At 38.4% G+C, this 17,531-nt stretch overlaps 1 long non-coding RNA gene across 1 annotated transcript in view; it reads right to left on the bottom strand.

Moving 5' to 3' along the window:
- LOC132478074 (uncharacterized) overlaps positions 1-17,531 on the bottom strand; it is a 49,182-nt gene that overhangs the window by 17,969 nt on the left and 13,682 nt on the right. The window contains exon 3 of the long non-coding RNA XR_009530362.1: positions 16,994-17,213. This is a non-coding gene — a long non-coding RNA (uncharacterized LOC132478074). The remainder of the gene's footprint in view (positions 1-16,993; positions 17,214-17,531) is intronic.

Here is a 17,531-nt window from a genome sequence, read left to right as displayed (position 1 = left end):
GTAACACACTCATAGTAGGGGACTTTAACACCCCACTTTCACCAATGGACAGATCATCCAAAATGAAAATAAATAAGGAAACACAAGCTTTAAATGATACATTAAACAAGATGGACTTAATTGATATTTATAGGACATTCCATCCAAAAACAACAGAATACACATTTTTCTCAAGTGCTCATGGAACATTCTCCAGGATAGATCATATCTTGGGTCACAAATCAAGCCTTGGTAAATTTAAGAAAATTGGAATTGTATCAAGTATCTTTTCCCATCACAATGCTGTGAGACTAGACATCAATTACAGGAAAAGATCTGTAAAAAATACAAACACATGGAGGCTAAACAATACACTACTCAATAATAAAGTGTTCACTGAAGAAATCAAAGAGGAAATAAAAAAATACCTAGAAACAAATGACAATGGAGACACGACGACCCAAAACCTATGGGACGCAGCAAAAGCAGTTCTAAGGGGGAAGTTTATAGCAATACAATCCCACCTTAAGAAACAGGAAACATCTCGAGTAAACAACTTGACCCTGCACCTAAAGCAATTAGAGAAAGAAGAACAAAAAAAACCCAAAGTTAGCAGAAGGAAAGAAATCATAAAGATCAGATCAGAAATAAATGAAAAAGAAATGAAGGAAACGATACCAAAGATCAATAAAACTAAAAGCTGGTTCTTTGAGAAGATAAACAAAATTGATAAACCATTAGCCAGACTCATCAAGAAAAAAAGGGAGAAGACTCAAATCAATAGAATTAGAAATGAAAAAGGAGAAGTAACAACTGACACTGCAGAAATACAAAAGATCATGAGAGATTACTACAAGAAACTCTATGCCAATAAAATGGACAACCTGGAAGAAATGGACAAATTCTTAGAAATGCACAACCTGCCAAGACTGAATCAGGAAGAAATAGAAAATATGAGTAGACCAATCACAAGCACTGAAATTGAACCTGTGATTAAAAATCTTCCAACAAACAAAAGCCCAGGACCAGATGGCTTCACAGGCGAATTCTATCAAACATTTAGAGAAGAGCTAACACCTATCCTTCTCAAACTCTTCCAAAATATAGCAGAGGGAGGAGCACTCCCAAACTCATTCTATGAGGCCACCATCACCCTGATACCAAAACCAGGCAAGGATGTCACAAAGAAAGAAAACTACAGGCCAATATCACTGATGAACATACATGCAAAAATCCTCAACAAAATACTATCAAACAGAATCCAACAGCACATTAAAAGGATCATACACCATGATCAAGTGGGGTTTATTCCAGGAATGCAAGGATTTTTCAATATACGCAAATCAATCAATGTGATACACCATATTAACAAATTGAAGAAGAAAAACCACATGATCATCTCAGTAGATGCAGAGAAAGTGTTTGACAAAATTCAACACCCATTTATGATAAAAACCCTGCAGAAAGTAGGCATAGAGGGAACTTTCCTCAACATAATAAAGGCCATATATGACAAACCCACAGCCAACATTGTCCTCAATGGTGAAAAACTGAAACCATTTCCACTAAGATCAGGAACAAGACAAGGCTGCCCACTCTCACCACTCTTATTCAACCTAGTTTTGGAAGTTTTAGCCACAGCAATCAGAGAAGAAAAGGAAATAAAAGGAATCCAAATTGGAAAAGAAGAAGTAAAGCTGTCACTGTTTGCAGATGACATGATACTATACATAGAGAATCCTAAAGATGCTACCAGAAAACTACTAGAGCTAATCAATGAATTTGGTAAAGTAGCAGGATACAAAATTAATGCACAGAAATCTCTGGCATTCCTGTACACTAATGATGAAAAAGAAAAATCTGAAAGTGAAATCAAGAAAACACTCCCATTTACCATTGCAACAAAAAGAATTAAGTATCTAGGAATAAACCTACCTAAGGAGACAAAAGACCTGTATGCAGAAAATTATAAGACACTGATGAAAGAAATTAAAGATGATACAAATAGATGGAGAGATATACCATGTTCCTGGATTGGAAGAATCAATATTGTGAAAATGACTCTACTACCCAAAGCAATCTACAGGTTCAATGCAATCCCTATCAAACTACCACTGGCATTTTTCACAGAACTACAACAAAAAATTTCAAAAGTTGTTTGGAAAAACAAAAGACCCCGAATAGCCAAAGCAATCTTGAGAATGAAAAACGGAGCTGGAGGAATCAGGCTCCCTGACTTCAGACTATCCTACAAAGCTACAGTAATCAAGACAATATGGTAGTGGCACAAAAACAGAAAGATAGATCAATGGAACAGGATAGAAAGCCCAGAGATAAACCCACGCACATATGGTCAACTTATCTTTGATAAAGGAGGCAGGAATGTACAGTGGAGAAAGGACAGCCTCTTCAATAAATGGTGCTGGGAAAACTGGACAGGGACATGTAAAAGTATGAGATTAGATCATTCCCTAACACCATACACAAAAATAAGCTCAAAATGGATTAAAGACCTAAATGTAAGGCCAGAAACTATCAAACTCTTAGAGGAAAACATAGGCAGAACACTCTATGACATAAATCACAGCAAGATCCTTTTGGACCCACCTCCTAGAGAAATGGAAATAAAAACAAAGATAAACAAATGGAACCTAATGAAACTTCAAAGCTTTTGCACAGCAAAGGAAACCATAAACAAGACCAAAAGACAACCCTCAGAATGGGAGAAAATATTTGCAAATGAAGCAACTGACAAAGGATTAATCTCCAAAATTTATAAGCAGCTCATGCAGCTCAATAGCAAAAAAACAAACAACCCAATCCAAAAATGGGCAGAAGACTTAAATAGGCATTTTTACAAAGAAGATATACAGATTGCCAACAAACACATGAAACGATGCTCAACATCATTAATCATTAGAGAAATGCAAATCAAAACTACAATGAGATATCATCTCACACAAGTCAGAATGGCCATCATCAAGAAATCTAGAAACAATAAATGCTGGAGAGGGTGTGGAGAAAAGGGAATACTCTTGCACTGCTGGTGGGAATGTGAATTGGTACAGCCACTATGGAGAACAGTATGGAGGTTCCTTTAAAAACTAAAAATAGAACTACCATATGACCCAGCAATCCCACTACTAGGCATATACCCTGAGAAAACCATAATTCAAAAAGAGACATGTACCAAAATGTTCATTGCAGCTCTATTTACAATAGCCCGGAGATGGAAACAACCTAAGTGTCCATCATCAGATGAATGGATAAAGAAGATGTGGCACATATATACAATGGAATATTACTCAGCCATAAAAAGAAACGAAACTGAGCTATTTGTAATGAGGTGGATGGACCTAGAGTCTGTCATACAGAGTGAAGTAAGTCAGAAAGAGAAACACAAATACCGTATGCTAACACATATATATGGAAAAAAAATGTCATGAAGAACCTAGGGGTAAAACAGGAATAAAGACACAGACCTACTTGAGAATGGACTTGAGGATTTGGGGAGGGGGAAGGGTAAGCTGTGACAAAGCGAAAGAGAGGCATGGACATATATACAGTACCAAACGTAAGGGAGATAGCTAGTGGGAAGCAGCTGCATAGCACAGGGAGATCAGCTCGATGCTTTGTGACTGCCTGGAGGGGTGGGATAGGGAGGGTGGGAGGGAGGGAGACACAAGAGGGAAGGGATGGGGAAACAGATGTATATGTATGACTGATTCACTTTGTTATAAAGCAGAAACTAATAAAAAAAATCCACATCATCTGACATGTTACATCAATACTGTTAAATTGAATTTGGCTGTTTTAGTTTTATGTTTAATTTTTTTTATCATTGGATAAGCATGAGATATTTATACTTACTTTTGTGAAAGTATCATTATAATAAAAATAATTCCAGCCAACAACAACAACAAAAAAGAATAGAACAAAAAAAAAGAATAGAGCAAAAATACTATAAAAAACGATAATAGTCTTATCATACTGGAAAAAATTAATAATAATGCCTCATCAAATATCCAGGAAGTGTTTAAATTTTCCCAATAACTCATAAGTTTTTTACAGTTAGTTTGTTTCAACAAGATCCATGTTTTGCTTTTGGTTTTTATGTCTCTTAATTGCCACAGAATCTAAAGATCTGCAGAACTTTTCATTTTCTGGGTTTTGTTGATTGCATCATTTGTGGTGTCATTTGACACACACTTTGAGCTAGAGGCTTTCCTTCTGCTCACCCTCCCTTAAACATCCTCTTCCACACCAGCTTCTGTTCTGGAGCCTGTGATGGGGAACACTCCCAAGCAGGGCTCACATTCATCGCTATGGCTTTATTCCGGCCCACTTGAGACCCACACACCCAGCTGCCTAGTGGAAACCTTGACCTCCAATCTCAGTGAGCCTGTGCAAAACAGAGTTCATTGTCTTCTCTCCCTCCTTCTACCAAACTTCCAGCCCTCCAGTGTCCCTTCTCCTCGGTGAATGGAAGCACAGTCTGCACAGAGGTCAAAGTCACAAACGGGGGCGCCATATTGGAGTCCTCCCTCTCCTTCACCTCCTCTACCCCATCCTCTCAATCCTACCTGAACCATCTGATGCGTCCACTTCTGCCCATCGCCAGTGTCACCACCTCAGTTCATGCCACAGGTGTCCCTCATCTGGATGTTATCTGGTATCTTCTCTCCATTGCTGAATATCCCCTAACTGGTTGTCCTGTCATATTTCAAATTATGTTTTCATTTGGCATTTAAAATCATCTTTCTACAACAGATCTGATCACATTGCTTTGCTAGTTAGAACCCTTCAGTGGCTCTCCATTGCCCTAAGGATAAAATCCAAACTGTTAAACGGGGAAGGCTCTTCAGGATCTGGACCCTCCTTACCTTGGGAGGCTCACTTCCCCCCTACTTCCTGCAGAGCCTCACGTTGAAGCACCCGTCATCAAGGGCTCCTTCTGAATCTCTAGATGTGCCTCTAGGCTCTAGTGTGTCTCCCTGTTGCCCTCACACTCTTTCCCCCCACCTGCTCAGCCCGACTTGTGCTTGGATTCCTGCAGTTAGGTTCCTCCAGTCCCCCTCACTGTGACCCCCATAGATGGTGTTGGTTGTTCCTCCTAGGCCCTCATAGGCCCCAGATTTAGCCCTAAGAGCACTGTCTGTATTTCTCACTACACAAAATCTCCTTAAGATCATGTCTTTTACATACTTTTTATATGCTCAGGACCTGACAGATGCTTAGCACATAGTAGGCACTTAACTAACTGAACTGATTAAGGAGTGAAGGAATAAATGAATGAATCAATTAACCAGTGAGTGAAAGTGCTCTTGTAAATGGTCCAGACATACCAAAGGCAAGCTAGATAATTGATTTTCAGAAATTTCTAGCAACAGAAGTCTTTTAGTCTTTTACTATGACTTAGATTATTCAGCACAATCTGTTATTCCCTTTATCTTGCTTGATAAGGCTTTTTTTTCTTTTTTAATGTAGCAAAGGAAAATTACCTTCAGAACATTTTCCAGATAAATGATGAAGGTAGAACACAGGGCATAACAGGCTTCTGAGAGTTGATAACGCTTGCGAGATTAGAGAGATTAAACAGGAGATTAGAGAGCTCGAGGACATTCTAGAAACAATCTGAGTTTAATAAATCAGATGAGATATTAGATTCTTTTCTTTCAACATACCAAAAATGTGTAATGTTCTCCTCTTTGCAGGATAGTCCTACTAATGTGGTGTTTCCATGGCTACTTATAATGCATTTCTCTGTATGAAACAAAACATGATGTGACTCTTTTTAAAGCTAGCAGTGCACATGAAAAAAGCTATTTTAGTACCTAACAAGAATGTCCATACTTGTAATGTTTGCACTCTTTTAACAGACAGGCTCCAATCCTCTTTTGACTTGTCATGGACATGACTACGAAATTCTGGTTCTTTGATGACTGACCTACAGTGAGAGTCCTCCCACCACCCCCACTGTGGCCTCTCTGCAGGTCACGGTAATTTAAGAGAAACCACTCTTGTTTGTAGAGATTAGAAAAATGAGAGTGACCTTACGATGACCTCTGCCATCTTGGGAGATGATGATGTGATTTTTCAAACCCAGTTCCATGCAGTAAACATTGAAAGTTTATGTAGGTTATTAAGTCCCATCAAGAAGAAACATCCTTCACCAGCTTCTTTGCTCATCCCTCTCCCCCTACTGTTACAATGCATACACCTTAAGAATGCTACCAGGAGAACCAGGAGAAACAAACCTAAAATCCCCCATGAAGCCCCAGTTTCAAATAACACATCTGTAAGTAACCCCATCTAGTGATGACAAACGCCTTCAGTGTGCACTGGCCAATCAGCACTTGAAAACCATCATCTAGGCAAGGTCCTTTCCATTCTTAGCTGGAGCAATAACAAGAACAGCCATAAATGTCCTAGCATCGTGGGAAAGGCTAGTGGCAAATAAGAAAACGTAAAGCAGGCTTGCTGTCAGTAATTCGTCATAGCCACGTAAACAGCAGAGCCTGACTGCATCCTAAATTATGAGTTGAGTTGAAATCTTAGTTCAGTTATTCCAATTGTACTTAAGGTGATAAATTCATCTCTGAGTACAACTTGATGAAGGCCTATTAATTGTGATATGTAATTTTGAAATTGCCATTATTTTCCTTTTTTTAATGTATGAAACTTTTATACTTTATTTTTATTTTTTGAATTTTATTTTATTTTATTTTATTTATTTATTTATTTTTTTTTTTTTTTCTTTTTGCTGTATGCGGGCCTCTCACTGTTGTGGCCTCTCCCGTTGCGGAGCACAGGCTCCGGATGCGCAGGCCCAGCGGCCATGGCTCACGGGCCCAGCTGCTCCGCGGCATATGGGATCCTCCCAGACCGGGGCACGAACCCGTATCCCCTGCATCGGCAGGCGGACTCTCAACCACTGCGCCACCAGGGAGGCCCTTATTTTATTTTTTATACAGCAGGTTCTTATTAGTCATCAATTTTATACACATCGGTGTATACATGTCAATCCCAATCGCACAATTCAGCACACCACCATCCCCACCCCCCCGCGGCTTTCCCCACTTGGTGTCCATACGTTTGTTCTCTACATCTGTGTCTCAATTCCTGCCCTGCAAACTGGTTCATCTGTACGATTTTTCTAGGTTCAACATATATGCGTTAATATACAATATTTGTTTTTCTCCTTCTAACTGACTTCACTCTGTATGACAGTCTCTAGATCCATCCACGTCTCTACAAATGACCCAATTTCATTCCGTTTGATGGCTGAGTAATATTCCATTGTATACATGTACCACATCTTCTTTATCCATTCATCTGTTGATGGGCATTTAGGTTGATTCCATGACCTGGCTATTGTAAATAGTGTTGCAATGAACATTGGGGTGCATGTGTCTTTCTGAATTAGGATTTTCTCTGGGTATATGCCAGAGGGATTGCAGGGTCATATGGTAATTATAGTTTTAGTTTCTTAAGGAACGTCCATACTGTTCTCCATAGTGGCTGTATCAATTTACATTCCCACCAACAGTGCAAGAGGGCTCCCTTTTCTCCACACCCTCTCCAGCATTTGTTGTTTGTACATTTTCTGAGGATGCCCATTCTAACTGGTGTGAGGTGATACCTCATTGTAGTTTTGATTTGCATTTCTCTAATAATTAGTGATGTTGAGCAGCTTTTCATGTGCTTCTTGGTCATCTGTAGGTCTTCTTTGGAGAAATGTCTATTTAGGTCTTCTGCCCATTTTTGGATTGGGTTGTTTGTTTCTTTAATATTGAGCTGCATGAGCTGTTTATATATTTTGGAGATTAATCCTTTGTCAGTTGATTCATTTGCAAATATTTTCTCCCATTCTGAGGGTTGTCTTTTCATCTGTTTATGGTTTCCTTTGCTGTGCAAAAGCTTTGAAGTTTCATTAGGTCCCATTTGTTTATTTTTGTTTTTATTTCCATTACTCTAGGAGGTGGATCAAAAAAGATCTTGCTGTGATTTATGTCAAAGAGTGTTCTTCCTATGTTTTCCTCTAAGAGTTTTATAGTGTCTGGTCTTACATTTAGGTCTCTAGTCCATTTTGAGTTTATTTTTGTGTATGGTGTTAGGGAGTGTTCTAATTTCATTCTTTTACATGTAGCACTCCAGTTTTCCCAGCACCACTTATTGAAGAGACTGTCTTTTCTCTGTTGTATATCCTTGCCTCCTTTGTCATAGATTAGTTGACCATAGGTATGTGGGTTTGTCTCTGGCCTTTCTATCCTGTTCCATTTATCTATATTTCTGTTTTTGTGCCAGTACCATATTGTCTTGATTACTGTGGCTTTGTAGTATAGTCTGAAGTCAGGGAGTCTGATTCCTCCAGCTCCACTTTTTTCCTGCAAGACTGCTTTGGCTATTCGGGGTCTTTTGTGTCTCCATACAAATTTTAAGATTTTTTGTTCTAGTTCTGTAAAAGATGCCATTGGTAATTTGCTAGGGATTGCACTGAATCTGTAGATTGCTTTGTGTAGTATAGTCATTTTCACAATATTGATTCTTCTAATCCAAGAACATGGTATATCTCTCCATCTGTTGGTATCATCTTTAATTTCTTTCATTAGTGTCTTATAGTTTTCTGCATACAGGTCTTTTGTCTCGCTAGGTAGGTTTATTCCTAGGTACTTTATTCTCTTTGTTGCAATGGTAAATGGGAGTGTTTCCTTAATTTCTCTTTCAGATTTTTCATCATTAGTATATAGGAATGCAAGAGATTTCTGTGTGTTAATTTTGTATCCTGCAACTTTACCAAATTCATTGATTAGCTCTAGTAGTTTTCTGGTGACATCTTTAGGAATCTCTATATACAGTATCATGTCATCTGCAAACAGTGACAGTTTTACTTCTTCTTTTCCAATTTGTATTCCTTTTATTTCTTTCTCTTCTCTGATTGCCGTGGCTAGGACTTCCAAAACTATGTTGAGTAATAGTGGTGAGGGTGGACATCCTTGTCTTGTTCCTGACCTTAGAGGAAATGCTTTCAGTTTTTCACCATTGAGAATGATGTTTGCTGTGGGTTTGTTGTATATGACCTTTATTATATTGAGGTAAGTTCCCTCTATGCCCACTTTCTGGAGAGTTTTTATCATAAATGGGTGTTTAATTTTTTTTCTGCATCTATTGAGATGATCATATGGGTTTTATTCTTCAACTTGTTAATATGGTGTATCACATTGATTGATTTGCATATATTGAATAATCCTTGCATCCTTGGGATAAATCCCACTTGATCATGGTGTATGATCCTTTTAATGTGTTGTTGGATTCTGTTTGCTAGTATTTTGTTGAGGATTTTTGCACATATTTTCATCAGTGATATTGGTCTGTAATTTTCTTTTTTTGTAGTATCTTTGTCTGGTTTTTGTATCAGGGTGATGGTGGCCTCATACAATGAGGTTGGGAGTGTTTCTTCCTCTGCAATTTTTTGGAAGAGTTTGAGAAGGATGGGGGTTAGCTCTTCTCTAAATGTTTGATAGAATTCACCTGTGAAGCCATCCTGTCCTGGACTTTTGTTTGTTGGAAGATTTTTAATCACAGTTTCAATTTCATTACTTGTGATTGGTCTGTTCATACTTACTATTTCTTCCTGGTTCAGTCTTGGAAGGTTATACCTTTCTAAGAATTTGTCCATTTCTTCCAGGTTGTCCATTTTATTGGCATAGAGTTGCTTGTAGTAGTCTCTTTGGATGCTTTGTATTTCTGCAGTGTCTGTTGTAACTTCTCCTTTTTCATTTCTAGTTTTATTGATTTGAGCCCTCTCCCTCTTTTTCGTGATGAGTCTGGCTAATGGTTTATCAATTTTGTTTATCTTCTCAAAGAACCAGCTTTTAGTTTTATTGATCTTTGATATGTTTTCTTTTTTTCTATTTCATTTATTTCTGCTCTGATCTTTATGATTTCTTTCCTTCTGCTAACTTTGGGTTTTGTTTGTTCTTCTTTCTCTAGTTCCTTTAGGTGTAAGGTTAGATTGTTTATTTGAGATTTTTCTTGTTTCTTGATGTAGGCTTGTAGAGCTATAAACTTCCCACTTAGAACTGCTTTTGCTGCATCCCATAGGTTTTGGATCATCGTGTTTTCATTGTCACTTGTCTCTAGGTATTTTTTGATTTCCTCTTTGATTCTTCAGTGATCTCTTGGTTATTTAGTAATGTATTGTTTAGCCTCCAATGTGTTTGTGTTTTTTACGTTTTTTTCCCTCTAATTCATTTCTAATCTCAGAGCGTTGTGGTCAGAAAAGATGCTTGATATGATTTCAATTTTCTTAAATTTACTGAGGCTTGATTTGTGACCCAGGATGTGATCTATCCTGGAGAATGTTCCATGTGTACTTGAGAAGAAAGTGTAATCTGCTGTTTTTGGATGGAATGTCCTATAAATATCAATTAAATCTATCTTTTCATTTAAAGCTTATATTTCCTTATTTATTTTCTCTTTGGATGATCTGTCCATTCGTGTAAGTGAGGTGTTAAAGTCCCCCACTATTATTGTGTTAATGTCGATTTTCTCTTTTATAGCTGTGAGCAGTTGCCTTATGTATTGAGGTACTCCTATGTTGGGTACATATATATTTATAATTGTTATATCTTCTTCTTGGATTGATCCCTTGATCATTACATAGTGTCCTTCCTTGTCTCTTGTAACATTCTTTATTTTAAAGTCTATTTTATCTGGTATGAGTATTGCTACTCCGGCTTTCTTTTGATTTCTATTTGCATGGAATATCTTTTTTCATCCCCTCACTTTCAGTTTGAATGTGTCTCTATATCTGAAGTGGGTCTCTTGTAGACAGCATATGTATGGGTGCTGTTTCTGTATCCATTCAGTGAGCCTGTGTATTTTGGTTGGAGCATTTAATCCATTCACGTTTAAGGTAATTATCAATATGTATGTTCCTATTGCCATTTTATTAATTGTTTTGGGTTTGTTTTTGTAGGTCCTTTTCTTCTCTTGTGTTTCCCACTTAGAGAAGTTCCTTTAGCATTTGTTGTAGAGCTGGTTTGGTGGTGCTGAATTCTCTTAGCTTTTGCTAGTCTGTAAACCTTTTGATTTCTCCATTGAATCTGAATGAGGTCCTTGCCGGGTAGAGTAATCTTAGTTGTAGGTTCTTCCCTTTCATTACTTTAAATATATTGTGCCACTCCTTTCCGGCTTGTAGAGTTTCTGCTGAGAAATCAGCTGTTAACCTTGTGGGAGTTCCCTTGTATGTTATTTGTCATTTTTCCCTTGCTGCTTTCAATAATTTTTCTTTGCTTTTAATTTTTGACAATTTGATTACTATGTGTCTTGGCGTGTTTCTCCTTAGGTTTATCCTGTATGGGACTCTCTGCACTTCCTGGACTGGGTGGCTATTTCCTTTCCCATGTTAGGGAAGTTTTTGACTATAATCTCTTCAACTATTTTCTCGGGTCCTTTCTCTCTCTCTTCTCCTCTGGGACCCCTATAATGTGATTTTTGTTGCGTTTAATGTTGTCCCAGAAGTCTCTTAGGCTGTCTTCACTTCTTTTCATTCTTTTTTCTTTATTTTGTTCCACAGGAGTGAATTCCACCATTCTGTCTTCCAGGTCACTTATCCGTTCTTCTGCCTCAGTTATTCTGCTATTGATTCCTTCTAGTGTAGTTTTCATTTAAGTTATTGTATTGTTCATCTCTGTTTGTTTGTTCTGTAATTCTTCTAGGTCTTTGTTAAGCATTCCTTGCATCTTCTTGATCTTTGCCTCCATTCTTTTTCCAAGGTCCTGGATCATCTTCACCATCATTATTCTGAATTATTTTTCTGGAAGGTTGCCTATCTCCACTTCAATAAGTTGTTTTTCTGGGGTTTTATCTTGTTCCTTCATCTGCTACATAGCCCTCTGCCTTTTCATATTGCCTATCTTTCTGTGAATGTGGTTTTTGTTCCACAGGCTGCAGGATTGTAGTTCTTCTTCTTTCTGCTGTCTGCCCTCTGGTGGATGAGGCTATCTAAGAGGCTTGTGCAAGTTTCCTGATGGGAGGGACTGGTGGTGGGTAGAACTGGCTGTTGCTCTGGTGGGCAGAGCTCAGTAAAACTTTAATCCCACTTGACTGCTGATGGGTGGGGCTCGGTTCCCTCCCTGTTGGTTGTTTGGCCTGAGGCAACCCAACACCGGAGGCTACCCGGGCTCTTTGGTGGGGCTAATGGCGGACTCTGAGAGGGCTCACGCCAAGTTGTACTTCCCAGAACTTCTGCTGCCAGTGTCCTTGTCGTCACAGTGAGCCACAGCCGCCCCCCACCTCTGTAGGAGACCCTCGAACACTAGGAGGTAGGTCTGGTTCAGTCTCCCCTGGGGTCACTGCTCCTTCCCCTGGGTCCCGATGTGCACACTACTTTGTGTGTGACCTCCAAGATTGGAGTCTCTGTTTCCCCCAGTCCTGTCAGAGTCCTGCAATCAAATCCCACTAGCCTTCGAAGTCTGATTCTCTAGGAATTCCTCCTCCTGTTGCCAGACCCCCAGGTTCGGAAGCCTGACGTGGGGCTCAGAAACTTCACTCCAGTGGGTGGACTTCTGTGGTATAAGTGTTCTCCAGTTTGTGAGTCACCCACCCAGCAGTTATGGGATTTGATTTTATTGTGATTGCACCCCTCCTACCATCTCAATGTGGCTTCTCTTTTGTCTTTGGATGTGGGGTATCTTTTTTGGTGAGTTCCAGTGTCTTCCTGTCAATGACTGTTCAGCAGTTAGTTGTGATTCTGTTGTTCTCGCAAGAGGGAGTGAGAGCACGTCCTTTTACTCCACCGTCTTGGTTCAGGAACCATGATTTTCTAAATAGTCTAAAATTGCTGTTTTGATTTCTTCCTTGCCCTGGGTTATTTAGGAAAGTTGTAAAGGGCCACGATGTTTATTTTTGTGTGTGTGTTTATACTAGTGTTAACACATTTTGAAGTGTTATTGCTGCATTTTGTGCCTGTATAATTCCTATGATTTGGAATTTATTAAAATGTTTGTGTCCTCTAATCTGATTGGTACTTGTAAATACTTCATGACATATGATGTAGTCTCTTTCAAGAATATTTTTTTAAATTTACATTGCTTTTTGAACTTAGTAACAATGATCACTTAAATGTCGACATTTTTATGCTTTCATTATGCATCACCATTCTTTTATGCATTAGTCTCTTATTCTTCAGTTCTCTGCTATGGCTCATTTCTAGTGAGCAGGACATTTCTGGTCATTTTTTTTTTAGGACTGGCATATATGAGGCATATTTTCTGCATCCCCAAATATATCTAAGAAAGTCTCTGTCACATTTGCCCATACAAAATACTGGCTTGATCTAAAACACTTGAGGTACATTTTTTCCAGCAGAATTATGTTTTAATTGCTTCTTTTTATTTTGGTGTTTCTGTTTGTGGGGGGAAAATATGCCTAATTCTTTCCCATTATATTTAAATTCCTTGAAATTAGAATTTTAATTCAGATAATCTATGCGTACTTTTATTAAATTTGCCTAACATTAATTTTGTCCTTTGATTTAAATATGTAAATCTTTCTCCCATATAAAATTCGTGCATAATTTTTTTCATTATTGCTCTTCTTTACTGCTCCTTCTTTCCTGTTAGAAATATTTTTGTGTGTATATGAGATCTTGTGATTTTCTCTTCAGAATCTCTCTTCTATAACTGTTAGGTATATTTTTAATTAATAGGTATATTAGGCATATTTTTAATTAATATGCTTTTGTGGGGCAGCTTTACGTTTTCAGAAAAAACTGAGAGAAAGTAGAGTTCACATGTGCTCCTCACACTTCTCCTAATTACCCCAGTTACCATTATTAACATCCTGAGTTACTGTGGTCATTTGTGACAATCAATGAGTCAATATTGGGACTTCCCTGGTGGTGCAGTGGTTAAGAATCCGCCTGCCAATGCAGGGGACATGGGTTCGATCCCTGGTCCAGGAAGATCCCACATGCCACGGAGCAACTAAGCCCATGTTCCACAACCACTGAAGCCCTTGCACTCCAGGGCCCATGCTCCGCAACAAGAGAAGCCACTGCAATGAGAAGCCCGTGCACCACAACGAAGAGTAGTCCCTGCTCGCTGCAACTAGAGAAAGCATGCACAGCAACGAAATCCCAATGCAGACAGGGAAAAAAAAAAAAAAGAGCCAATATCAATATATTATCATTAACTAAAGTCTACAGTTTACATTAGGGCCATCTCTCAGTGGTACACATTCTATAGATTTTGATAAATGTATAATGTATAATAACATGTAGGTCACCATTATGGTAACCTGCAGAATAATAGATTCATTTCCCTAAAAACTCTCTGTTCTCTACTTATTATTCTTTCCTTGTACTCCCCAAACCTTTGGCAACTTTAATCTTTTTATTGTCTCCATAGTTTTACTTTTCGAAAATGTCATATAGTTGGGATCATAGAGTATATCGCCTCTTCAGACTGGTTTCTTCACTTAGTAATACACATTTAAGGCTCCTCCATGTCTTGCATGGGTGATAGCTCACTTCTTTTTAGTACTGAATAACATTCCATTGTCTGGATGGACCACAGTTAACCTACTAAAGGACATCCTGGTTGCTTCCAAGTTTTGGCAATTATGAATAAGGTTTCTGTAAACACCTGTGAACAGTTTTTTATGTGGACATGAATTTTCAACTCATTTGTATAAATACCAACGGGCACAATTGCTGGATCATCTGGTAAGAATATATTTAGTTTTGTAAGAAATCGTCAGTTCCACTTTGGAACTGTCTTCCAATGTGGCTCTATCATTTTACATTCCCAGTAGCAAAGAATAAGGGTTCCTGTCGCTCCTCATCCTCACCAGCACTTGGTATCGTCAGTGTTCTGGATTTGGGGCCATTCTAATAGGTGTGTAGTGGCATCTCATTGTTTTAATTTACATTTCCCCTGTGACATATAAAGTTGAACATCTTTTCTCATGCTTATTTGCTATCTATATATCGTCTCTGGCAAGGTATCTGTTCAGATCTCTTGCCCATTTTTAATGGGTTGTTTTCTGATTTTTCAATTTTAAGAGTTCTTTATACATGTTGGATACTGGTCCTTTATCTGATTTGTGTTTTGCAAAGATTTTCTCCTAGATTGTGGTTTGTCTTTTTATTCTCTTCATAGTGTCTTTTTTGCAGAGCAGAAGCTTTTAAATGATGTTGTATCTAAGACGTTATCATCAAACCCGAGATCACCTAGATTTTCTCCTATGTTATCTTCCAGGAGTTGTGTAGCTGTACATTTTACATTTAGTTCTATGATCCATTCTGAGTTAATTTTTTGAAAGGTGGAAATTCTGTGTCTAGATTCGTTTTTTCGCATGTGGATGTCCAGTTGTGTCAGCAACATTTCTTATATATATTTTCAAGTAATTTTTTTCAATTTATCCTGTAAGTTCTTGAACTTGTTGAACTTTTCCTTTAAGTCACAGTGAAAAGGGCCATGAACCCACAATTGGCTAAGTTACCTCCATCATTGTAGAATAGAAGTTTGGATTAGAAGATAAGTGGTTATGAAAAAAAATGGAATAAAGTACACCAAAGAAGATACATTTCTTGCTTCCCTGTATCTGTGGCCTGAGAATCATACCTGCTACACTTTCTGACCAGTGTGTACCATTACTTATTTCTGAAACAGAGATTTCTAATACCATGTAACATCATGCGTTAGATCAGCACTAAGTGCATATTTCTATATTTCTTAACTTGGCAAATGAGGTGGTTCATTAGAAAAAGGTGGGGTTATTGCTTTGATTATTTTTTTTCATGGCATAATTCTCAACAGCAATCTTTAAGGAGTTCTTAAGCAAATTCACACTTTCCTGACACTAAATAATGGATATATACTGAAGTCATACATTCTGGACAAAGTTTTCTAATAGTACAAATATTTCATAATTTCTTGATAAAATAATAATCTGTATTAAGTACTGATTTTTCTGTCAATTCTTAAAATACCTTAAGGTACCTAAGCTCAGTGTGTTCGTCTTCTCATTTTTAAGGAACAAATTAGTTTGAGTTCAAATGAAAATAGGATAAAATTAAAACAAAATAGGACATTTGACCCATTTTATAAGCAGCAGCCTAGTAAATAAAGGCAGGCATGGTAAATAAAGGTCTCCAGCTACCTTCTCTATAATGCAATGGATGGAAGTGATGAATGAAAAAAAATTTTCCTATTTGGCTTTTTCTAAACTCTCTTCATCTTTCCAGCATTTGTACCAAATTCACCCTAGTTATAATTTGAAGGGGACAGTCATGGAAAAGTCCTAAGAAGTGTCATCAAGTTCATTTCCTAATTGAGACACATTTTTTTCTAATATCGATTTTTTTTCTTATGTTTTCTGTACTTAAAAGCCTCTACTAAACAAAGAAAACTTTCTGGTAAACAAGGAAAATACACATTATTTAAGTTTCTCTTTCACATAAATGCACATCTCATATGTGCACATATTCAGACATATACCTTGCAATCTAAAGTACCTGAGTCAAATCAGTCATTAACACCAAATGCATAATCTGTTTCAAATCAGAAATGTTTTATTTTTACTTTCTTACTTCTCCCACCTCTCACTCCGCCATATTTGTATAACTCCCTCTATCCTTTCCACTATGCCACATCCTTTACCTTCTTGAAATCATAGTGTAAAGTGACCTCTTCCAGAAAACTTTCCCCATATAAGTGTACCCTCCCCTTTACAAAAAGCTCAGCTTAAGTTATTTGTCATCCTCCACATCACTGTTAGACACTGAATTTCAGCTGCAATTTACATGGAGTCCATGCTACACCCAATGTTCTACTCTATTCAGTCACATATTCCTTGAAGGCACAGAGGTAGTTTAGATGTCAGGACTTCACGTTCCCAAGGTTAGGGCTACACATGGAGCTTCCAGGAAAACCCCCTTTTGGCTTTCTCTTCTTCCCCTCTTTGCCAGGAACAGGAAATAGTGACCAGAGTATGGTGGCTATACCTTGTGATCCTGAGGATGGAAGCACTTGTGGTAAGGATGGCTGAACTGAAAGACAAGGTGCGTCCTCCATTCCAACACTGGGCTGTCCACTTCTGCGTATCAGCTAAGGTTCCATCAGAGAAGCAGAATCCCTACAGAGTCTGGACCTTAGGCTATCGCAGGAGCAGCTTAAGCAGAATCTGTAAGGCTGTTGTCCTTGCACCCGATGCTGGGCTGGAGGCTGCAGGCAGTGGAGAGAGGAAGATGGAAATGAGGAGGAAGAGAACAAGTGGGACCCACAAGCACAACCCAGAGTCCCTGGGGACAGACTGAACCAGTGTCAGATCTCACTGCCTCTGACCTTAGTGGTGTGAATATCCTTTAGAAACTGGGCACCTTCGTCACCGAGCTAAATGGGTACACCTGGCCCAGGTGCAGGTGTCAGAGAAGCTGAAGGCGGATCCAAGAAAAGATGGAGCAGCTGTGGGCCCAGGTGCTGGCTCACCTCGTTGTGTGATAAGGTGAGTCAGCAGGTAATGACAACATGTGTGAGCTACAC

Source organism: Mesoplodon densirostris, chromosome 18 (genome assembly GCF_025265405.1).
Source record: "Mesoplodon densirostris isolate mMesDen1 chromosome 18, mMesDen1 primary haplotype, whole genome shotgun sequence".
Lineage (NCBI taxonomy): Eukaryota > Metazoa > Chordata > Mammalia > Artiodactyla > Ziphiidae > Mesoplodon > Mesoplodon densirostris.
The sequence above is the reverse complement of the archived record's forward strand: the minus strand, read 5'-3'. Positions and strand labels throughout refer to the sequence as shown.